The sequence below is a fragment of the Littorina saxatilis genome, linkage group LG1 (genome assembly GCF_037325665.1).
Source record: "Littorina saxatilis isolate snail1 linkage group LG1, US_GU_Lsax_2.0, whole genome shotgun sequence".
NCBI lineage: Eukaryota > Metazoa > Mollusca > Gastropoda > Littorinimorpha > Littorinidae > Littorina > Littorina saxatilis.
In genome coordinates, this window is record NC_090245.1 from 60649593 (window position 1) to 60675195 (window position 25603).

Consider the following 25603-nt stretch of genomic DNA (forward strand, 5'->3'; position numbering starts at 1 on the left):
TATTTCTGTACGTTATCTCTTTGCTATTCCAGAGACAGGTATATTTGAATTCAGTATTGGACAGGTATATATTTCTGAATTCAAGCCATTTAATTAGACATGATTTCCAGAATTTAGATTTGACTTTTTCGAGTCCTAAAAATGTTTTTGGATTAACAGTAGCATTGAGGCAGCAAAGGTTTGTTCCAACTTCATTAAAGATGTAGGTTGGTATTAATTTCCATTTGGCAGATGTGTCTATTTTTAACTGAGTTATCCATGTCATCATAAAGGAGGCTTGCATATCTATTATGTTTATCATATTACAACCTCCATTCTCCCCTACGTTGCACATTACACATCTTTTTATATTTAGTCAAGTTTTGACTAAATATTTTAACATCGAGGGGGAATCGAAACGAGGGTCGTGGTGTATGTGCGTGTGTGTGTGTGTCTGTGTCTGTGTGTCTGTGTGTGTGTGTGTGTGTGTGTGTGTAGAGCGATTCAGACTAAACTACTGGACCGATCTTTATGAAATTTGACATGAGAGTTCCTGGGTATGAAATCCCCGAACGTTTTTTTTTATTTGTTTGATAAATGTCTTTGATGACGTCATATCCGGCTTTTCGTGAAAGTTGAGGCGGCACTGTCACGCCCTCATTTTTCAACCAAATTGGTTGAAATTTTGGTCAAGTAATCTTCGACGAAGCCCGGACTTCGGTATTGCATTTCAGCTTGGTGGCTTAAAAATTAATTAATGACTTTGGTCATTAAAAATCTGAAAATTGTAAAAAAAAATAAAAATTTATAAAACGATCCAAATTTACGTTTATCTTATTCTACATCATTTGCTGATTCCAAAAACATATAAATATGTTATATTCGGATTAAAAACAAGCTCTGAAAATTAAATATATAAAAATTATTATCAAAATTAAATTGTCGAAATCAATTTAAAAACACTTTCATCTTATTCCTTGTCGGTTCCTGATTTCAAAAACATATAGATATGATATGTTTGGATTAAAAACACGCTCAGAAAGTTAAAACAAAGAGAGGTACAGAAAAGCGTGCTATCCTTCTTAGCGCAACTACTACCCCGCTCTTCTTGTCAATTTCACTGCCTTTGCCATGAGCGGTGGACTGACGATGCTACGAGTATACGGTCTTGCTGAAAAATGGCATTGCGTTCAGTTTCATTCTGTGAGTTCGACAGCTACTTGACTAAATATTGTATTTTCGCCTTACGCGACTTGTTACTTTTTCAAAGGCTCGCGTATTTGTGTACTTCTTTTTCCATAAAAATCGAAATAAGATTGTATTTACTTTCTGTAGGATAGTGGCTGGAGCACTTAAAGCTTGCATTGGGTATACAAATTGTGAAATCAAGAAACTTTTTACAACACATAATTTGCCTGTGATACTAAGGTTTCTTTTAGACCATAAGCTTATTATTCTTTCTATTTTTTCGATTCTTTCCGACCAATTCTCATTTATGTCTGATGCAGTGACATCATTTTTAAAGAGTATACCTAAAATCTTTAGTTGTTTTTTCCATTTTAAGTCACAGTGATGTTCTCTGCTGTCCTTTTGGGATCCTAGCCACATTGCTTCCGTTTTGTTTTTATTAATTTTTAGTTGTGATATTTTCGTGAAATCAGTGACAAGCTTCATTGCATTTTCCAGATCTTGTTTTCCTTGTAATAGCATGCTAATGTCGTCAGCGTACATTGCTAATTTTATCATATCGATTGAGTTGTTAGTCTCTATCTGGGAGCGAGGTAATCGAAGTCCGTGTATGCTTGGATCGTTTCTAATCTTTATTGCAAGAATTTCCAGTCCGAGAATGAAGGCCATTGGCGAAAACGGGCAGCCTTGGCGAATTCCTGTCTCAATCGGGAATGGTTCGGAAATCCAACCAAGGTAGTTAATACTACTTTCGGTCTCATTTGTGAGAACTTTAACCCAATGAGTAAATTTCTCGCCAAATCCGAATTTTCTGAAAGCCCATAGCATGAATTCCTTGGAGATAGAGTCAAATGCACGTGTATAATCTAGGGCTAGCCGCTAATAAAATACCGGGTTTATTTTCATTATTCATATCTTCAATTACGTCATCTATTAATCGGATAATATTACTAGCTTTTCTACGCTTAATGAATCCCACTTGATCCTCTGAGATCAAATGACTTATAACATTCGACATCCTAAGCGCAAGGCATTTTGCTAATATTTTATAGTCTGTATTTGTAAGGGAGATGGGTCTCCAGTTACACAAGTTGTCTCTTGTGAGGTCTTTTCCTTTATGGATTAAGGTTATAATAGCTCTTTTTTGTGAGGGAGACATTTCTCCTACATGAAAGGATCTTTGAATCGAGCCTAACAGTAGCTCTTTTATTCTCGACCAAAAGAATTTAATAAAACTTGTAGTCACTCCGTCACATCCCGGTGAAGAACCATTTTTCATGCTTTTTAACGCTGTAAGAAGTTCTTGTTCAGTTACTGAGTTTTCTAACGCTTCAGTTTGTTCTCGTGTCAGTTGTGGGATATCAGCTTCTCCTAAAAAAGTATTAGCCTGTGCCTCAGAGAAATCATCGGTTTTCTTAAAAACGTTTTTGTAGAATTTAACTTGTTCTTGTAGGATATCGCTTTGGGCGGTGACTGTATTACCTTCTGCAGTTTGCAGTTTATCCATGATCTTCATGTTGGCTCGCATTTTTTCAAGCCCAAGAAAATATCTTGTGTTCTTTTCTCCTTCAGCAATATATTTTTCCTTTGATCGCTTTTGGGCGCTTTTTGCCTCATTTAATTCGTGGAGTTCTAGTTTATGTTTAACCTGGCCTCTGTGAGTCATAAGGTGTACATCATAAGGGTTGGAAGCTTGTTTTTTGTCCGTTTCATTAAGCTCTTTCGTAAGCAGGGAACGTTCGGAAATTAATTAACCTGTCGTCAGTTGTCTGTCCATTAGAACACTGCGCAGAAACTAAAGGTTGGGGCCGGCCGTATCCCTATCTCCACGAAACAGTAGGTCGACCCCTTCCTCTGCCCGTCCCTCTGGACGCTGCATGTGACCGTGTTTCACGATCACGAGAACCAGGGAGCGCTGCGCTCTCCCCGACTAATCCATCGGGGTTGGCATGGTGACTGGCACGCTCGCTGGAACCGCCACCAGAGAAGATTCTGGAACTAGAAGAGGAACAGGCACCGTGACCGACTGAAGCACCGGTGTCGGCACGGGAGCTGGTACTGAAGTTAGAGCTGGACCAGGCAGTGAAGCGGCGCTGGCACTGTGACTGGCACTTGAGGCGGTACCGTGACGTCGATTGTGGCTGGCCAGGTCGCGGGCTGCATGCACTGCGTCTCGTCTGTCCCTCGGGCTGTCCCTGTCGTTGTAACCATCGCTGTTGTCTCTGGAACTACCCGTCGTCTGGTCTGGTCTGTTGCCCTGAAAGCTGCTATTCTTTGCCTGAGGGAGTTGCTGTATAGTCTGGCTGTGCGTGTTGTACACGTACGCAGTTCCTTCACACACAACTTTATCAAACTTCATGTATGTTTGCTTGCCATCTTCACGGAGGGGCAGGGGCTGAGGGTGTTTACGCTTACTTTGCACATTCTGGGAAAAGTCCTCACGAACGTAAACACTGTATTTCTTTTTTCTTGATTTCGCCCTCCATAGAACTTCTGCCCTCTGTATGTACGATTGGAATCTGACGAGTATGGCGTGACCCACCCGACGTGCTTGATCGATCAGAATCCTATCACTAATCTGCAGTTCGTGTTTGATAAAGTCACGTACCTTTGTTTCACAGCCATAGTGCTCCGCACCAGTCTGTGGTTGTCAGCAGTATCACACTGAGACGCAGACGCAGATAATTTATTCAATAGGCCATAGACCCTTATGAAGGAGTGTGAACAAACGGTTAACGTTGCCAATAATTTAACTCATCAGGTGCAAAAAAGGTACAACATAATAATCGCACAACACTACAGATTAAAACATAGTGTCAAAGGTCAGTTCTCGTCAGCCTGTTGTTCTTTCTACGTGCGCCTTCCAAAGGAAATTTATGGAAGGAAAACACGCCGCCTTTTCGTATTAGCTAAAGAAACAGGTACTACCTCGACTTTACTTTCCTACTTCACTCTTTTCCATGCTCTCGAAGTAATGGAGAAAGATCAACACAGGTTTACATAATTTGATACGTGGATAGTGTTATAACATTCTTGAAATGCAGCACACATTGATCAGGTTAGTCTATTTCTGCTAAATATCAGTTTGTCGTATGAAATGCAACACACTCTGTTCAACTGTCTATTGCTGCTGGATATCGATTCCGTCATGGTAATTTAACATGACTCAGCCGTCGCAAACGTTCTTCAGAATTTTCCCTTGAAGGACGTCAAAAGAAAAGAATACACATATGTTCATGAAGTTTTCACTTAGCTCAATGTCACTGAAGAGATACACAGGATGACGTGTAGCACCTGGCTGGTCTTGAAAACCGCGCTCCTGGTCTGGGTCGTCAATCTTCTTATCAAGACATCATCATCAGATCAATAACAGTAGCAGTCTGGTCGCATCCCTCTCTACCACTACAGCAGCATGAGGAAGAGGAGGATGAATTCATTCTTGGACCGTGGGTTCCTGAAACAGACCAAAGGGCCATATGTGTTACCTACACAGCCTGTCTAAAAGACTTGGTTTGTTCATATTTTATTATCGTTCTCATTCTATTTCTGTGTTTTGGAAAATGGGGATTTGGCAACAGCGCACATTCAAACGTACACAACTTGACAAAACACAATGTACATGACTGACACGATACACTCATCTACGCCCAGATCCCGTGGAACGATTGTCGATGCAATAATCACAGTCACTTACCTTCAAAGACAGGGAAACGGCTTTTCTTTCAAGCGTTCTTCGTTCCGTGGAATTGCGGAAAACGACCCTCTCGTGAAACGATTTTTGTTTACATCAATACACGTGGATACGTCACTTGGATACGTCGTGTAATGCGTGAGTAGTCTCGGTTGCCTCATTTCTATTCTTGACTTCTTCTTCTTCTTCTTCTGCGTTCGATGTTGATGGCCGCCTATTCTTGACAAGTTCGCGCCTCATAATATCTATTCATGACAGCTGTTCCTTCACACACAACTTTATCAAACTTCATGTATGTTTGCTTGCCATCTTCACGGAGGGGCAGGGGCTGAGGGTGTTTACGCTTACTTTGCACATTCTGGGAAAAGTCCTCACGAACGTAAACACTGTATTTCTTTTTTCTTGATTTCGCCCTCCATAGAACTTCTGCCCTCTGTATGTACGATTGGAATCTGACGAGTATGGCGTGACCCACCCGACGTGCTTGATCGATCAGAATCCTATCACTAATCTGCAGTTCGTGTTTGATAAAGTCACGTACCTTTGTTTCACAGCCATAGTGCTCCGCACCAGTCTGTGGTTGTCAGCAGTATCACACTGAGACGCAGACGCAGATAATTTATTCAATAGGCCATAGACCCTTATGAAGGAGTGTGAACAAACGGTTAACGTTGCCAATAATTTAACTCATCAGGTGCAAAAAAGGTACAACATAATAATCGCACAACACTACAGATTAAAACATAGTGTCAAAGGTCAGTTCTCGTCAGCCTGTTGTTCTTTCTACGTGCGCCTTCCAAAGGAAATTTATGGAAGGAAAACACGCCGCCTTTTCGTATTAGCTAAAGAAACAGGTACTACCTCGACTTTACTTTCCTACTTCACTCTTTTCCATGCTCTCGAAGTAATGGAGAAAGATCAACACAGGTTTACATAATTTGATACGTGGATAGTGTTATAACATTCTTGAAATGCAGCACACATTGATCAGGTTAGTCTATTTCTGCTAAATATCAGTTTGTCGTATGAAATGCAACACACTCTGTTCAACTGTCTATTGCTGCTGGATATCGATTCCGTCATGGTAATTTAACATGACTCAGCCGTTCTTCAGAATTTTCCCTTGAAGGACGTCAAAAGAAAAGAATACACATATGTTCATGAAGTTTTCACTTAGCTCAATGTCACTGAAGAGATACACAGGATGACGTGTAGCACCTGGCTGGTCTTGAAAACCGCGCTCCTGGTCTGGGTCGTCAATCTTCTTATCAAGACATCATCATCAGATCAATAACAGTAGCAGTCTGGTCGCATCCCTCTCTACCACTACAGCAGCATGAGGAAGAGGAGGATGAATTCATTCTTGGACCGTGGGTTCCTGAAACAGACCAAAGGGCCATATGTGTTACCTACACAGCCTGTCTAAAAGACTTGGTTTGTTCATATTTTATTATCGTTCTCATTCTATTTCTGTGTTTTGGAAAATGGGGATTTGGCAACAGCGCACATTCAAACGTACACAACTTGACAAAACACAATGTACATGACTGACACGATACACTCATCTCCGCCCAGATCCCGTGGAACGATTGTCGATGCAATAATCACAGTCACTTACCTTCAAAGACAGGGAAACGGCTTTTCTTTCAAGCGTTCTTCGTTCCGTGGAATTGCGGAAAACGACCCTCTCGTGAAACGATTTTTGTTTACATCAATACACGTGGATACGTCACTTGGATACGTCGTGTAATGCGTGAGTAGTCTCGGTTGCCTCATTTCTATTCTTGACTTCTTCTTCTTCTTCTGCGTTCGATGTTGATGGCCGCCTATTCTTGACAAGTTCGCGCCTCATAATAGGTAGTCAAAAGCCTCTTTTCCGAGTTGTCCCAAAGCCGGTGTTATCCCGTTTTGTTAATGGTTCACAAATGATTTCTGGTGTAATTACGTACCGCATGTAATAAAAAACTGAATGAAACAAAAGTTTGAAGTCTTATCTTGGTTTCTGTGGTGATGGTTGTTTGTATTTGTTGAGCTAGAACAGATAACAACTCTCAAACCGAGGGCCCCGTGACCACCGGATGCCATTACGTCACGCTCTGTGGCATGTCAGGCCTGACAGTATGCTCACACAATCTCAGGGTGCTTCGCGTTGTTTCATCGGTTGACCTAGAAATGATAACCAATTAAAAGCTTTGTTTCTCAGCTTCATTTACATGTAACAGTAAACGGGATCGGACGTTGGCGAGAAAACGTGCAAAGCAAATGAAATATATGATATACATTTTTGGAAGTTTTGCGATTTACAATCGATTTCAAAAGGATATTATTAGAAAGAAGAAGTATTCGACTAATTAATGCGGTATTTTTCTTGCCTAAACGTTATTTGTACGCCGAGCACTTTACGGGAGAAAAACGTAAACAAAGCCGTCTGTGCAACCCAGTCACCCTGAGCCGTGATGGCCGAAGCTTGTTCACGGCCCTGTCGAGCGACTGAAGACATCGCTGATTCTCGGCCTCGTCCATGCGAATCATGGAATCTCAAAGCTCTTGTTGGTGAGTACAGTTCTTAAGAATCCTGATTCATATTGTTTTTATCAGTTATAAATAAAATCTGTGCGGATACATGCGAGTAATGCCGATCGCATGTGCAGAGATCGGTCGTCCATTGATGGTGTTCATGTGTGTAAAATGGTAGCTGTGGTTCTCAACAGATTTAATTAAATGTACGTTTCAAAGGAAGGATTGTTGAATGGGCAACTTTGACTGGGCTTTTATATTCATGGTTTCTGAAGGTTTTGTGGTTGTAGCACCTAAATATAAGTGGAAAATCATGGAAAAAGCGAGGTCACGTGATCCGTGGCAAAATCAGCGGTTTTGTGTCGTCTGCTCGATGTCGTTTCAAGGTGTGCTTTGCATGCTGCAACGTTCTCCGGTATTTCGGGTTACAGTTGAGAATTGCCTTTGGCTTCCTTATAAAGAAACGATACCATTACATCAGTTATAACTAACAAGAGGCGAAGCCTTCAAGGCTCCCGTAAGAAATCGACAAACAGTAACACAAACTCAATCACTCCGTCACACATACACACGCACACACACAGTAAGCATAGACACAGTGCAAGAGTGGGAGACGCTAGATCTAGATCTGTCTGTCTGTAGCCTACTCTGCCGTGTGCTGAAACCGAGTAGTCCACTGACGCTACTTCCGAGAAAAACGACTTTTACTGTTTGATAAAATGTATCAAAAGTGATGATTATCTAGATCAAACCACCGAGATAATAAGATAAATAGCATTAATTTACGTTTAAAACCCGATTTTCATAATAATCTGATGGATGGTTTTGGTTTTGTTGGGCAAATTGTGGACTTACTTGGTTTTACCACTTTACCCCCCAATATCAGATCTAACAAAAAATGCGCAGATCTAAGCAAGCGAACTTACTTGGTTTTACCATAATATTTGGAAGAAGAAGTGTTGTCAAGAGAAATGACAAAACAGTGAAAGTAACACTACGAATTTGCACAAGATGGAAAGAGAGAGAGAGAGAGAGAGGGGGGGGGGTGGGAGAGACTCGACAGGGAGTGAGAGAGAGAGGAGAGAATGAGAGAGAGGAGACACAGCAGGGGCGGGGGGGGGGGGGTGGAGGGAGTGGGATGGAGGGAGTGAGAGAAATAAAGGGAGGGAGGGAGATAGAGAGATGGAAAGAGGGGTGGAGAGAGGGAGAAAGAGAGGGAGGGTGAGGGGGGGAGAGCTATGGAGGGAGAGATAAATGGGGAGGAAGAGGGAGGGATGGAAAGAAATAGTGGGATGGAGGGAGAGAGAGAGGAGGGAGATAGTGAGGGAGGAAGAAGAGGGGAGAGAGGAAGTGTGGGAGGGTGGAGGTAGGGAGAGAGAGGGGAGGGAGGGAGGGAAAGAGATAGTGGGATGGAGGGAGAGAGAGAGAGGAGGGAGGGAGAGAGAGAGGAGGGAGGGAGTAAGAGAGGGGGAGGGAGATAAGGGGGGAGGAAGAGAGTAGGAGGGAGAGAGAGGAGGAGGGAGGGAGAGAAAGAGAGTGGGATGGAGGGACAGAGGGGAGGGAGAGAGAGGGAAGGAGAGAGGTAGAGAAAAGTCGATTGTTGGCGGTAGGGAGAGAGGGATGAGGGAAGAGAGCCACTCAAACCTCAAGATTGAGAGTGTTGCTGCAGGTCTGGATGACCTCCGACTTGTAGCTGTGGTGTGTGCTGTTGCCGTCTTCGTCCGAATCACCGGTCCATACTGGGAGCTTCTCCAAAGTGAAGTCAAGTACACAGAGTTCCACAAGTATATCCAGCTCATGATCCACAGGATGGACAAGCAAGTTGCAGAATATCCAGCCTATTCTTCAGCTTTTTACTGTTTTCTTTTCATATTAACAAACTTACATTTTTCTCTGACACTTCAAGGGTTAATTTTGTACGAATGAATTCAAAAATATCTGCGTATACCAGAGTAATTTGCAACTCTAGCTGAACTTTATATTCAAGAACAAAGAAATGTAAGGAAAGAATTCTGTGATAGCACGAGCAATATAATATATTGTATTAATTGCTGAATTTTTGTAAGTATTTTATTGATGCATTATTTCAGTTGGACGGCAGATTCCAGCACTCTCCTGGACCCTCACTTTCTGGGCATTGATGGGGAATTCGAACTGCAAGGAGACAAAGCAGCCCTGAAGGACAGTATCTACAACTTTGCCAGTCAGCACATCGAAGCAGTCCAGTGTACTCTACGGCAGCTGATGCCAGACATGTGCAGTGTATTGCGCAGGCAGTTGAATGACTTTCTGGAAGATGGTGTGTATATTGGACAACCAGTTCCCTTCCCAGATGTCCTCAACCACTGCCAACTGACAAATCTGCTCGGTGAAAACATTTTCGGTGACCTGGGCTATGACATTAACAAGCGGCGCAATGCATCTGTCCACCAGAGGTCGTCAACAAATATGCTGAGCCACAACAGGACAACACTGTGGTTGAAGAAGAAACTGGAGACCCAGTCAATTAGCCATCTTCTTGCCTTCGCTCGAAGGAAAGGGAAGTCTTTGCGACACCACAACCGCCAACAAGAGAAAGCGGTGTTGCTGCGACTGAGGTAGAGGCTCCTGGAAAACAAGGCAAAAAAGGCGGCAAAGGAGGCCAGACAGGCAGCAACCAAAACCGAGCTAATAAGAAAGCTGACGGCTGTTGGTGGCCCCTGTGTCATTGCAGAAGATGTTGATGCTCTGGTGATACGACTGAGAAGAGAAAAGAAATCAACCCTCTTGAACGCATTGAAGGACCAAATTCGATACCAGAAAACAGTATTGAATCAGAAGGGCTGCCTTCGACTCACTGGTAGCATTGAGGACCTGACAGCCAGCCTCAAGGCTCATCTGGGCGGCACTAAATCTTCCAGCTCCAGATGAAAATTTAATTTTTTTTTAAAAAAGCCTTAAAAAATGAAAATTTTCAAACCTGTTTTATTTCTTTGTCTGTGTACATGTGTTTACAGATCTGTCGATGCTGATCATTTTGATGTAAAGTTCATGTTGGTCGGACAGTTAGAAGCTGAAATATATCCTTTTAAAGATTAGAAGTGTTTGAACGGTAAAATTGAACGATTTTCCCAAGTTTGGGTTCTTCAATTCAATTATTTCTTACCCGTAAATTTTGGAGAAAAAAATTGAGCTAAAAGTCTTAGATATGGAGAGGGAATCTGTTCAAAGTTAGCTTCATATTTCTTGTTCTGGTTTCACAGTGAGGCTCCAAAGTTGACGATTTCTTATTCTTGAAAAAAGTGAGTTTAAAAGGCCTAAAATTACACTTTTCAAATGTACATAACTACTAAACTAATTCACCTACAGAATGCAAATTTACATCACTGTGCTCAGAATAAAAAGATCTACAAGACCATCGAAGTTATAATCTTTAACTCTGGAGTTTGAAAAATCACTTTTGAGTACCTACTCATAATATCTATTCATGACAGCCCCTTTCTTGAGAATGAATTTCCCAAATTTAGTCACTATATGACGCGCGACTTAAATAATCTGCTCCATGGTTGTCACAACCTGGTATCACGCTCACGGTGAAATCGTAGGGCTGTAACTGGAGTGCCCACCTCATCAGACGTGGGTTCGTTGGCTGTCTCTGCAGACACTTTAGTGGTTGGTGATCTGTTTCCAGCGTGAAATGTCTCCCGTAGAGATATCTCTCGAATTTTTGGATCCCCCAGACTGTCGCCAAACACTCTTTTTCTACAGTGGCGTACCTGCTCTCGGCACCATTTAGTTGTTTACTCTGGTAGGCGAGAGGTCGCAGAGTCTTGTCCTGTTCTTGCATCAGAACTGCTCCGATGCCTCGGTCGGATGCGTCAGTTCTCAAGACAAACTCTTTTCCATGGTCGGGCATGCACAATACGGGCGTCTTGCAAATCGCCTCTTTCAGCTTCTCGAAGCTTTCACGACTTCGTTCGTCCCACTTCAGCTTGTCAGGCTGTGACTTCTTTGTCATATCTGTCAGAGGTATTGCAATGTTCGCGTAAGAGTCGATGTAGGATCGGTAGAAACCGCAAAGACCTAGGAACGAACGCAGTTCCTTCTTTGTGGATGGCGGAGTGGCTGACTTGATCTTGTCAACTTTGTCTGCTTCCGGCCAACGTTTCCCACCTCCTATTCCATGCCCCAGGTATGGCAGCTCGCTGTAGCCGACATAGCATTTCGACGGTTTTGCTGATATGCTTGAGTCTTGCAAACGCTGTAGGACGGCTTTCAGCGCGACCATGTGCTCTTCCCAGCTCTCCGTGGCTATCAAGATATCATCCATGAAATGGAAAACATCGTCACGTCTGAGTGGGCCCAGCAACTTTCGCATCATGCGGTTGAATATGCCAGTTGCTGTCTTGAGACCAAATGGCATGTTCACCCACCGAAATTGTCCTCTTGAGGTGGTGAATGCAGTTTTGTCTCTGTCCTCTTCCACGATTGGGATACACCAGTACCCCTTAGTAAGGTCTAACTTTGTAAAGAACTTAGTCTTCCCTAAGCTCTGGAAGAGATGATCGACATCAGTTATGGGCTCTGCGTCGAACACTGTCACTTTGTTCAACTCACAGCAAAACCGGTACTTGCCTCCTTTCTTCTTCACAAGAACGATTGGAGCCTACGGTGAGTTTGCCGGTTCAATGACCCCGAGCTTCAACATCTCGTCGATCTCGTCTTCAACCGTTTTCACCATCGCATGAGGTATGGGTCTCGGTCGAACAAACACAGGTTTCTTCTCTGTAAGTTCGATTCTGCACTTCTCCAAGTTGGTAGTAATCGGTACATCAGTCAGATTCTTGGAGAATGCACTAAAGATCGCTTTCGCCTCTTTTGTTCTTTCTCTACTCAATTCTTTACAGAAGTTCACGCTTGTGACATCTTCTGTACGAGTAGTTTCCAGCAGAGGAATCATCTTCTGAGTGTCTATTTGGAAGATATCATCGTTCATCGTATCATCTTCCTCGATGACTACGGCGATGTGTTCTTCTGTTTCTTCTTCTTCTTCTTCAGGTGTAACGACAGCAACCTCACGCGTGACGATGTCACGTTCCTGATATTCTTTCATCAGGTTGATGTGGTACACCTTTTGTTTCGTCCCGACTTTGACTCTGTAGTCAAACTGGTTGACTTTCTCAGTCACTACGTATGGGCCGCGCCAAGTCAACTCTAGCTTGTTGTGTTTCACGGGAAGCAGAAGTAGCACTTTCTTGCCGACTTCGATCGACCTGAGCGCAGTCTTCCGGTTGAAATACCGGGCTTGCTTCTGTGATGACTTAGCTAGGTTTTCTTTGGCAATCTCACACGTTTCTTCAATTCTGTTTCTGAGGTCGACAACGTATTCTGCCGTTGTCTTCTGTTCACCTTCGACCGATTCATCAGACCATGCACGTCGCAGAACCTGCATGGGACCTCTGATGGTCTTGCCATACAGCATTTCAAAGGGTGAGAACCCAAGACTGTCTTGAGGTGCTTCGCGGTACGCAAAAAGCAGTGCTGGGATGAACGTATCCCACAACACTGGCTGTTCTATTGCCAACTTTCTGAGCATGCTTTTGAGCATTCCATTAAATCGCTCCACTAATCCATTTGCTTGAGGATGGAACGGGGTGGTCATTTTGTGCTTGATGCTCAGAAACTGGTTCACTTCTTTCATGAGATTGGACGTGAACTGGGTTCCTTGATCGGTGATCACTTCGTCTGGAATTCCCAGTCTCGTCCACATCTCAAATAGCGCTTCCGCCACTGTGTCAGCACGAATATCCTTCAGCGCAACAGCTTCAGGATATCTTGTAGCGTAGTCCACCATAGTCAGAATGTATTGTTTTTTGCTTTCCGACATTAGCTTTATTGGACCAATGATGTCAACAGCGACCCTCTTGAACACGGGATTGATGGTAGGCATCTGTCCCAAAGGTGCTTTCTTGGTTCTGCCTTTCGGCGCTGTTCTTTGGCATGTGTCACACGAGAGACAGTAACGTTTTATGTCTCCGACAAAACCTGGCCACCAGAACTCACACCGGATTCTATCAGTGGTTTTCTTTTGCCCGAGATGACCTGCCATCGGGTGGTCGTGCCCAAAAGAAAGAACTTTGCTTCTCATTTCTTTGGGAACAACGACTTTACTAGATTCACTCCCGGTTTTGTCGAGGGTTGTCCTGTACAAGATTTCTTTCTTGTAGACATATCTCACGCCGTGGAATGATTCTCCTGAAACAGCCATCTGGCGTACTTTTGCCAGTGTTTCATCATCATTCTGAGCTTTCTTGAGATCCTGCGGGGAATACATCTTGTGTGTATTTCTGTCATCATGACTAGTTCCCGGCACAGGTTTCTCATTCCGCTCTTTTTCCTCCTTCTTTTGCTTTCGTGTACTGACCGGCGCGTTGGTCTCACCTTGATACCAACTCGGGTCACGTACAGGAAACAAAGGGGTCTTCCTCTTGTTCTGGCATATACCATACCATTTACCTATGAGGACAGGATAAATGGGATCTTCGAGTATGACCACTTCGGTTTTGGCATCGAAATACGGACAGTCAATGTGGGCCACGGCCGTGGGACACAATTTCCGTGTTTTCTTCTCTGCGAGAGTAGTTTCTTTTTTCTTTGCCAAGTACCTTTCTTCAGGTATCAGGTCGGCACTGACCATAATACCTGAGCAACCGGAATCGCGTAATGCTTTGACGATTCGGCCGTCTAACTTGATGAACACTTCCTCTTTGAAATCCTTCTTTTCGCACGACTTGCACAGCTTGTCAAGATGTACGGGGATTTCTTGTTCATCAAATTCATTTCGAACATGAACTCCGTGAGCGCCTTTTCCCTTATTGGGACAAAATCGTGACATGTGTCCTTTGCCCTTGCAAAAAAAACAACAGCCTGTGACTTTCAGTCTTTGCTTTTCATCATCGCTCACGTATTTATGTTCTTTCTGTGACGATTTCTCTTTCGCGTCACTTTTGACGACATTTGAACTTTTCGGATGCGAAAACGCGCTGCTGCTAGAATGGTTTTGGTGAGATTGCCGTGGCCTGATGTTCGAACGTGATTGTTCGTACTCCGTGGCAATTTCGCCCATTTCTTTCGCAGACTTCGGTTTCCGATTAAGTACGTGCAACGTCACTTCGGCAGGGAAGGTGTTCTCTAATTGTTCTCTGAGAACTAGATCCTTCAGATCTGCCACATGTTCATCACACTTGGCTAACTCGATCCATTTATCGAGGATGCGCTCAAGTTTGGTGACATGTTCTTTGTAAGTGTCAGATGGGTTTCGCTTCAGCTGACGGAATTTCTTCCGATATTGATCTGCCGTTAGTTGAAATCCATCATACAACGCATTCTTCAAAGTGTTGTAGTTGCGCGCGTCTTCAAAACTGAGTTTTGCATAAATGGTTATCGCCTTTCCTTTCAGGAAATACACCATTCTCGTAGCTTTGCGTTCGTCGTCGAGATGACAGTCGGTTGCATAATGTTCAAATTGTGCAAACCAACTCTCGATGTCGTCTTTATCGTCAAGAAAAGGGATTTTTGGGATAAAGTCGTCATGATCATCCCCACGACGCCTCAGCGCGTTATTGTCTCGGCGTGCTTCAGTTTGTATCCTCAACTGTTCTAGCTGAAACGCGCGATCGGCTTCTCGTTCACGTGCGCGTTCGAGAACTTCACGTTCACGTTCACGTTCACGTTCCTCTCGTGCGCGAGCTTCACATTCACGTTCGCGTTCGTGAGCTTCACGCTCACGTTCGCGTTCGTGAGCTTCACGTTCCTCTCGTGCGCGTTCTTCAGCTACAAACTCACGCAAGTCTTTGCCTTCGAGCCCTAACTCTCGCCCTATCGCCAAAAGTTCGCGGGTCCACTCTAATCCGGATTTCACAGGGTGGATCGGACCTGCACGTTCATTACTCGCGGCGGATACACAAGTCGTTACACGCGCGCCTAACGTCTGAGAATCATTATCGCTCGATTCTCCCTGGGTGTTGACATATGTGTCATCACCTTCAACCTCTGAATCTACGGACTCAGCCGTATTCTGGTTCTGCGGGTCAGCGTTCATTTTTGCTTTATGCGCCCTAGTACTCGGGTGTTTGGATGTTTGCATATTTACGTTAACTCACACACAGATATTCACTGAATCAAACTGCAAATACGTGATGCTCGGTTGAAAAACCGAATTGACTAAACTGCTTTTCACACACTATTTACTAGAGAGAGAAAACTCCCCACTATAGAATGAAGTGTTACTTTGGTGAAGCTCACTTTGCTACTTGAATTCATGAACGTTCAACGTTACCTCAGTAAACGTTACGTGTCCCAATGACACGATTTCTCTGAACCATTCTAATATCCTTTTACAACCACGGATATTTAACACTAGAATTTAGGGTTCTTCTGGTATATGTCAAACACTATACCGTTCTATCGAGTGAACTTCATTTTTAATATCTCATCGGCGCTCCATCAACGTGGACCCTTCGCCTATATTAATATCAACTCGATTCTATCGCACAGTAAGTCGAAATAAGATTCTCCAATTATCTACTGCTGTATAGACAATGATCTAAATTTCCTAACCCTTACCCTTGGTGTTGTGAAGTGTGACTGTCCGCAGAATCAACTTCACTTCCACGGTCTTTCTGGACGAAGATGAGTGCTATCCCTCGCATATAACTCAATTCGCCCACCAACCTCCCACGTCGAACAACAATATTATAATTTTGTCGACTAAGGGACACAGGATGGTCTGACAGGGTGTTAGTCCACTGTCTTCTGTTATAGCTTTTTGTTTAGCATAGCCAAATAGGGGGAACTAAACTACTATAACATTAGTGCTTTACGTAAATTATTATAGTGACGTCAAAGCCTTGCGTCACTCTTCATTTGGATTATTCCCGTGTGCTGAAGCACACACGTCAGACTCTGTTATCGTTAAATGATAAACATGAAGCAAGGTCAAGATGCTATGTATGTTTTTTGGGGCCTTGTCATCATACACCATCTTGCCAAATTTGGTACTGATAGACTGAATAGTGTCCAAGAAATATCCAACGTTAAAGTTTTCCGGACGGCCGGCCGGACGGACGGGGGGGGGGGGGGGGGGGGGGGCGGACGGACGGACGACTCGGGTGAGTACATAGACTCACTTTTGCTTCGCATGTGAGTCAAAAACGAATAGGGGATTTGTTTGAAGAAAATTTGTTTTGGGGAAGCCAAATTGAAATTACGAGTTATAATATCCCGGACGAATTGCCCCCTATGTCAAAGGTCAGTTCTCGTCAGCCTGTTGTTCTTTCTACGTGCGCCTTCCAAAGGAAATTTATGGAAGGAAAACACGCCGCCTTTTCGTATTAGCTAAAGAAACAGGTACTACCTCGACTTTACTTTCCTACTTCACTCTTTCCCATGCTCTCGAAGTAATGGAGAAAGATCAACACAGGTTTACATAATTTAATACGTGGATAGTGTTATAACATTCTTGAAATGCAGCACACATTGATCAGGTTAGTCTATTTCTGCTAAATATCAGTTTGTCGTATGAAATGCAACACACTCTGTTCAACTGTCTGTTGCTGCTGGATATCGATTCCGTCATGGTAATTTAACATGACTCAGCCGTCGCAAACGTTCTTCAGAATTTTCCCTTGGAGGACGTCAAAAGAAAAGAATACACATATGTTCATGAAGTTTTCACTTAGCTCAATGTCACTGAAGAGATACACAGGATGACGTGTAGCACCTGGCTGGTCTTGAAAACCGCGCTCCTGGTCTGGGTCGTCAATCTTCTTATCAAGACATCATCATCAGATCAATAACAGTAGCAGTCTGGTCGCATCCCTCTCTACCACTACAGCAGCATGAGGAAGAGGAGGATGAATTCATTCTTGGACCGTGGGTTCCTGAAACAGACCAAAGGGCCATATGTGTTACCTACACAGCCTGTCTAAAAGACTTGGTTTGTTCATATTTTATTATCGTTCTCATTCTATTTCTGTGTTTTGGAAAATGGGGATTTGGCAACAGCGCACATTCAAACGTACACAACTTGACAAAACACAATGTACATGACTGACACGATACACTCATCTCCGCCCAGATCCCGTGGAACGATTGTCGATGCAATAATCACAGTCACTTACCTTCAAAGACAGGGCTTTTCTTTCAAGCGTTCTTCGTTCCGTGGACTTGCGGAAAACGACCCTCTCGTGAAACGATTTTTGTTTACGTCAATACACGTGGATACGTCACTTGGATACGTCGTGTAATGCGTGAGTAGTCTCGGTTGCCTCATTTCTATTCTTGACAAGTTCCCGCCTCATAATATATATTCATGACACATAGATTACACGGTATTTAACTAAGAGGTTACAACAGCTCAAAGGAGTCATCAATAAAGGCTTTATACAAATACCGGGATACATTTCTGACAACAGTTTCTTGAGGTGAAGCCAGGAGCAAGCTGAGTCTAAAAGTGCTTGGGTTTTTATAATATTTAAATGGGATAAATTTTTCTCTTCATCTGTTTAAGTATGGACAACACAAAACATAATGGACTTCATCTTCTTGCTTTTCTTTACAAAGGGGACACATCGACTGATCGGCATTATGTTTTTTATATCGGTTAGCATGCACAGCAATTTCTGAAATATCGAATCGAAACCTAGTCATAATAAACTTTAGATGTCTATCCACATTCAACAAAAGATAAAAATAATAATAATAATAATGGTGATTTCTATAGCGCTTTCGAACACACAAAGCGCTTTACAAAAGCAATAACAACATCATTACCAGAATGACGCCATTGACGGAATAGAACACAATCATAAACACTTTACAACAAAAACCAAAAACAAAACATAAATGTTACAAAAATCCAGAGGCTCTTACAGGAACGAACTCCCAGTATACACAACAATTATAATGTGCACACACACACACACACACACACACACACACACACACACACACACCCACCCACACATGTCCACACACACACACACACACACACACACACACACACACACACAGTAAACATTGTTCATCCGAAAGTGCACATTCACAGGGTCGCGACAACTACATCATCATAGAATGCTTCTCTGAAGAGGTGAGTCTTGAGATTTGCTTTGAAAGAAGGCAGAGATGGACTGAGACGTAGAGACAAAGGGAGTTTGTTCCAGATATGATCAGCTGCGACTGAAAGACAGCGGCCACCATGATCGTCCCTCTGATACTTAGGAGCTTTGACAAATTTATTTTGGGAGGCAGAGCGGACAAGGGTTTAATGTCATGTACAGTACAAAATGTCCGATAAACAGCAAATCTATCACTATTTTGTATATGATAATCCCACTCTTACCATCTGCAATCGACCAACCTTTCCCTAAAAACACGCAAAAAATATTTTTCATTAACAACGCCCTGATTCAACCACACAAAACCAAAACCGTACTCATACAATTTACAACGGACACTTGAGGCCCAGTTCTTTTTACCACTCTCATCCATTTTATACAACATTTCATATGATTTACGAGGAAGTCTGTGCGCCTCCGTTTTAACAATTTCAACCAGTAGCTAACGCATCTTAAAATAGAATTCAAATACATCGGATATCTGTTTGTCTCGCCACAGACCAGGTCATTAGGTGTTCGCATTCGAACTCCTAAGAACTTCTTCAATGCAAATAAATGGACTTTTTCACACTGCAGAGCAGCATCCAGTCCCCATATATCAGCACCATACTGTACTATTGGTTGTACTTGGGAATCAAACAACTTCAAAAAAACATTCAAACTATTATTTCTTTCTTTCTTTATTTGGTGTTTAACGTCGTTTTCAACCGTTCAAGGTTATATCGCGACGGAGGGAAGGGGGGAGATGGGATAGAGCCACTTGTCAATTGTTTCTTGTTCACAAAAGCACTAATCAAACATTTGCTCCAGGGGCTTGCAACGTAGTACAATATATTACCTTACTGGGAGAATGCAAGTTTCCAGTACAAAGGACTTAACATTTCTTACATACTGCTTGACTAAAATCTTTACAAACATTGACTATATTCTATACAAGAAACACTTAACAAGGGTAAAAGGAGAAACAGAATCCGTTAGTCGCCTCTTACGACATGCTGGGGAGCATCGGGTAAATTCTTTCTCGTCCCAACCAATATGGGACTCCCCCTAACCCGCGGGGAGCAAACTATTATTATTAAGCACAGATAATCTTTGTATAATACACATCAGAGCATTTTTGGCCCGGCTTGAGAGATCGCTACAGGCAGCAGTGAAACTGGGTCGAGTTGAAAACAATATTCCTAAATACTTATACACGTTTACAACAGGTAACATATCTCCCCATATGTCCATCTTTCTCTTGCACTCAAATATCCACCCTTCCTAAACACAATAATGTTACTTTTACTCATGTTTACCTTTAAATGAAGAGAGGACACTGCCCTGCGTAAATTATTTAACTGAGTCTGTAGACCCACAACAGTCTCTGATAACAACAATAAATCATCAGCAAACAAAAGAATAAACAATTCCAAATAATCATCAGTAAATGTGGCACCATGTCTTCCATTCTCAATTATCTCAAGTGCTAACTGATTAATAAAGAGAGAAAATAAAACTGGGCTACATACATCGCCCTGTTTAACACCAATTTAATGTACAATCAATATAATCCGTAAATTTTGCTCCACATCTCACTTTTATTTTTACATTATCATACATACTCTTCACACACCTAAAGAGTTTCCCTTTTATACCATTTTTTTTAACAGAATTGGCCAGAGCAAAGCTCTGTTGATGGAATCAAACGCCTTCTCAAAATCTATAAAGGCAACATACAGCTTACGATTCAAAGAAAATTGTTTCTGTACAAAGGCCAAAAGTGTAAACATACACTCTTAAAAAAAAAAAGTTAAAGTGTGTCTAAACCCTGCAAGTACAGGTTTGAGTGTGTGTAGAGGGGTTCCAGTTACGACATTTTTCTGCACTTTAACCGCTTTGCGCTCAGCCGTTCGCCAACTGGCATGCGTACTAAATTTGCTCATCCGGACTTTGCCGAGAAAACCCGAGAACTCCCGACGCGCCAACCAAGTGCCTGTGACGTAGACATGGGAAGAGAGCACAATGGACGACAGTCAGTCGTGGAGCACAAAACGTGGTGAACCACAATCGTGTTGTACCATATATGTTTGAACCTCGGGCACGAGAAAATGAAAGGAACGTGGAGGAAAATCATCTTTCTGACAACAGCAGCATGATTAATCGCCTTGGGAACACAGACTGGTGAGTAACGAAGTCACGTTTTATTTTGGGTACAAGCAACCGAGAAAAGGACATTCTGACAGGATGTGTCAAGCTTGGAGTCTAGATCTAGATCTGAACTGTGACATGAGTACCGTTTGTGTGGGTGTTTGTGCACTAGGCTATGCTAACTTGGTTTTTGACTCACATGCGTAGCAAAAGTGAGTCTATGTACTCACCCGAGTCGTCCGTCCGTCCGTCCGGACGTCCGTCCGGACGTCCGGACGTCCGGACGTCCGGACGTCCGGAAAACTTTAACGTTGGATATTTCTTGGACACTATTCAGTCTATCAGTACCAAATTTGGCAAGATGGTGTATGATGACAAGGCCCCAAAAAACATACATAGCATCTTGACCTTGCTTCAAGGTCAAGGTCGCAGGGGCCATAAATGTTGCCTAAAAAACAGCTATTTTTCACATTTTTCACATTTTCTCTGAAGTTTTTGAGATTCAATACCTCACCTATATATGATATATAGGGCAAAGTAAGCCCCATCTTTTCATACCAGTTTGGTTTACCTTGCTTCAAGGTCAAGGTCACAGGAGCTCTTCAAAGTTGGATTGTATACATATTTTGAAGTGACCTTGACCCTGAACTATGGACGATAACTGTTTCAAACTTAAAAATTATGTGGGGCACATGTTATGCTTTCATCATGAGACACATTTGGTCACATATGATCAAGGTCAAGGTCACTTTGACCCTTATGAAATGTGACCAAAATAAGGTAGTGAACCACTAAAAGTGACCATATCTCATGGTAGAAAGAGCCAATAAGCACCATTGTACATCCTATGTCTTGAATTAACAGCTTTGTGTTGCATGACCTTGGATGACCTTGACCTTGGATCAAGGTCACATGTATTTTGGTAGGAAAAATGTGTAAAGCATGTGAGTCGTATGGGCTTTGCCCTTCTTGTTCAGTCTGTCTCCAGAGCTAGTGTCTATTTTGGACATGACCTGGTTATATGCAAGAAATTCACTAGGCCTCCAGAATGAACATTTTATAGAAGCAAACTCACGAAGATCGACACGCACGAGCTTTTGACGAAGGCGAATCTGGCAGTCCCTAGTGTTTACATTTTGAGTTGGCAAGTTACATTTTTAGAACTAATGTTATTATTTCTTTCTGATGAAATCTAAGAATACTTCCAACATGTGTGCATTCGCAACACTCGGCGGAAGGATAGAAACGAGTGAAGATTGTTTGTGATACTTTCAGGTCTGAATGTGCCAACTGTGTGGAGATGGAGAAAGGCAACTGCTGCACAGAGTCTACTAAAATTATGAAGAAGCTGAACTGTCCCAGGCAGGTATGTATTACTTTTTACTTGGCATTAGTTAAATTACTTTTTTTTCAATGAAAAGAGCAAAGGAAAAGTGTGACTATTTTGCAACATGAACATAGATGCAGAGGTTATTCATTACTATAAATAGTCTGTAAAGCCTTAACTTCATAATGTCTGTTAGAAGTTTAGTTCTTACACTGCTCCCATGGGGTCGCCTTCACGCGGCGGGAGTGTTTCCACTAAGCTTCCCCACCCCTTTACTTCTCTTCTTTTGTCTTATTTCTGCCTTACCAGTCCTTTCACCTATATTTCCTTCCAAGAAAACTCTCCCTACTATTCCCTGCAGTTTTCCGATTCCTTTCTTGTTGTCTTATTTCTACCTGACTGGATCCATCACCTTTATTTCACTTACCAAAAGTCTTCTTTTCCACATCCTTATTTCTCTGCCCCCCGCATGTCGTAAGAGGCGACTAGCGGATTCTGTTTCTCCTTTTACCCTTGTTAAGTGTTTCTTGTATAGAATATAGTCAATGTTTGTAAAGATTTTAGTCAAGCAGTACGTAAGAAATGTTAAGTCCTTTGTACTGGAAACTTGCATTCTCCCAGTAAGGTCATATATTGTACTACGTTGCAAGCCCCTGGAACAATTTTTTGATTCGTGCTTTTGTGAACAAGAAACAATTAACAAGTGGCTCTATCCCATCTCCCCCCTTTCCCCTATCCCATCTCCCCCCTTTCCCCGTCGCGATATAACCTTGAATGGTTGAAAACGACGTTAAACACCAAATAAAGAAAGACAGAAGTTCTCACACTAATTTCATAGTTAACCATAAGTTATAACAATACTGTTATGTTTGCAGACCTCCCGAAAAAATTGGCATTACATGCATCAAGCAGCTCCCATAATTTGAAAGCGTCTGCCTAAACACGGATATGCTGGAGACGGCATATTACCAGTACCGGGAGGAGCATGGGTTTTTACAGGCTACTCTTAAGGAGTAAGTGACACACCTATCTTTATTTACCAAGCATGTGCTTGTCACATCATCGTGATGTGTTGGCAGATACTTCTAGGTCTGTTCCACATGACAAATGTACCCCGTACACCCATCCATTCACACACCTGAAGAAGAAGGTGACAGAAGATTTTTTTTTAATTTGCAGGTTTAAAGCAATCCTTGTTTTTCATGTCTTAAAAACTTTTTCTTCTCACAAAGTTGAAAGTTGGTCCATTAAAAAAAACCATTAAATTAAAAGATAAGACATACAAGTGCACACATAGTATTTCCTCTTCTTGTCGATCACGCGTCTATATTGTGATGTGTTTGACAATGACATGGTATGATGCATATAATATATTATATACAAACCAGTAAATATTATTTTGTTATCCTCGGATCTCTCCACACTGAAGTCCAGAAGTGAATAATAGATTCATAGTTTATACACTTTGTGTGAAACAAGATTAACATAATGCTGGAAAGAAACACATTTTGGAAAGTACATTTTAAACATAAATAACTAGGTAAAATGAAAGATTTACATGGATCTTGTCATACTGTCACACACACACACACACACACACACACACACACACACACACACACACACACACACACACAGCCAGCCAGCCAGCCATGTAACAAGCCATTCTATCAATTCACAAAAAATAAGTGTTCTTCCCCCCACTTTGCACACCTTTTGTAGGAACACCCTGCCGGACTATGCAACACACACTTATGTCACAGATTTTGTGATTATTTTTCAGGAAGTACCGCTACATAGGATTCTGACAGCTTGTGAGGTGGTGCCATGGTGTGCTAGGGAGGAAAATCAGGATACCTTTACCTTCATGTGGAGTACGGGCCATCAGATATGCATTTCCGTCTGATGTACTACAGAGGTTTTGAGTGGTCTGAGCTTGAATGAAAATGGTAACATGAAAATGTATTTATAATCTAATGCATCACTTATGAAATAAAAGAGTAAAATCTGTAATTCCTTGCAAGTGCATTTTGTTCAGTATTGTCATTGGTGTCGACATCAGCGGGGAAAAGTGGGATCAGCTTGGTTATCTTGTACTGTATGGTGCTGCAGCTTCTTATCGGTATGGGGGGGGGGGGGTGATATGCAGCGGCCCAAAAGTCAGGTTTGTCACAAAATTCCTCTGGGAAGGAAGCTTCAAAGGCACCTGGATCCTTTGTCAGCTTCTCAAACAGACTTGAAGCAATCTTGACACGTGACCTGTAAATGTAACAGTGGATAGCTCAGGATGAGATAATCGTGAAACGGCATTATTAGCACGGAACCAAGTACAGCTTTTATGCTTGCAAAAATGCATTTTAGGAAGAATGCTGCAGTTCTAGCGAATACCCAACTGAACAAAATTAAATGTAATATTTCTCTCTCTGTCTTTTCCCTCTTCAGTTGTGTGTGTGTTTGGGTAAATTGCCAGAATTCTGGAGTATAAGAAAAGAAGAGGATTTTCATTTGTGTGTGTGTCTGCTAAAAACCAGCAGTCAGTAATTACCCTGCATGTAACTTACCATAAGCTCGTGGCCCTTTGCACTTCCTCACACTGTCTTTTGCACTTCCTCACACTGTACTCTCCTTTCTTTCCTTTTGGGAATGTGATGGACAACGTCGGATTTCCTTCTTCATCAAGCGCATCACCCCTGTCCCCATTTTCATTGTAATGCAGAGTGGCAAGGAACAGCCTGAAAACAGGATACAAATTTAAATGCACTGAATTAATGACTCTCACTCTCAGTCATAATTCCACGCTTTACTAAATATTAGACAGATACCTCATTCAAAATCACTCTGCACCCCCCCCCCCCCCCCTCCATGTAGATCTTATCCAAAAAAAAGCATAACTGAATGTGCAAATTGTAATATTGTTTGTTCATCTATTAGTTGCCTCCCTTCAAATTTATTTTTGAACAATTCCGAGAATACAATTTTAACTATAACTCAATGTCATACATAAAACAAGGAAGATAAATTGTGTAGAGATCTCAATTCCTTATTTTCAATTTTTTTGTTAAAGGATATCACTATGCAATGTCATTAACAATTGCATCAAAATTATCTCCCTTGATCTCTCTTGCACAAGACATTTGTTTCAACTACATGTACATGTATTTGTTTGTTAGATTTGGGAGATTTTACAGGAATGAATCTAACAATCAATGACCTAGATATTTCTACATTGTAAAAAAAAATCTGCTGGAGGTATGATGTGTGTTTATGTGTGTTTTGAGTGTGATTGTGTGTGTGTGTATATGTGAATGTGACTGTTTGCGTGTGAATGTGTGTGTGTGTTTGTCCGTCCGTCTATGTGTCAATCTGGATCAAAGTGTATGTGCATGTCTATGCGTATGTGGGGTGTATGTGTCTGTCCGTCTGTCTCTGTGGTTCTGGATCAAAGAAAGTGTATATGCATGTCTATGGGTGTGGTTGTGTGTGTCTGTGTCTGTTTGTGTGTTTGTGTGTGTCTTTCTGTGTGTATCTCTTCGTTATTATTTTATTGGCAAGACAGAGAGAGAAATCAGAAATCAGAATTTTTGAGAGTCTCAGTCTCCCTCCTACACATATTCA

At 42.2% G+C, this 25603-nt stretch overlaps 1 long non-coding RNA gene across 2 annotated transcripts; it reads left to right on the forward strand.

Annotated features, from left to right (window-relative positions):
* The first annotated feature begins 20321 nt into the window (after positions 1-20321).
* LOC138975712 (uncharacterized) lies at positions 20322-24001 on the forward strand. Of its 2 annotated transcripts, XR_011458721.1 has the most exons (4): positions 20322-20694; positions 21937-22027; positions 22864-23001; positions 23772-24001. It is a non-coding gene; the product is annotated as an uncharacterized lncRNA (long non-coding RNA). The 2 variants fall into 2 exon arrangements; XR_011458718.1 differs by lacking the exon at positions 20322-20694 and having other exon boundaries at positions 21646-22027.
* Positions 24002-25603: the final 1602 nt, after the last annotated feature.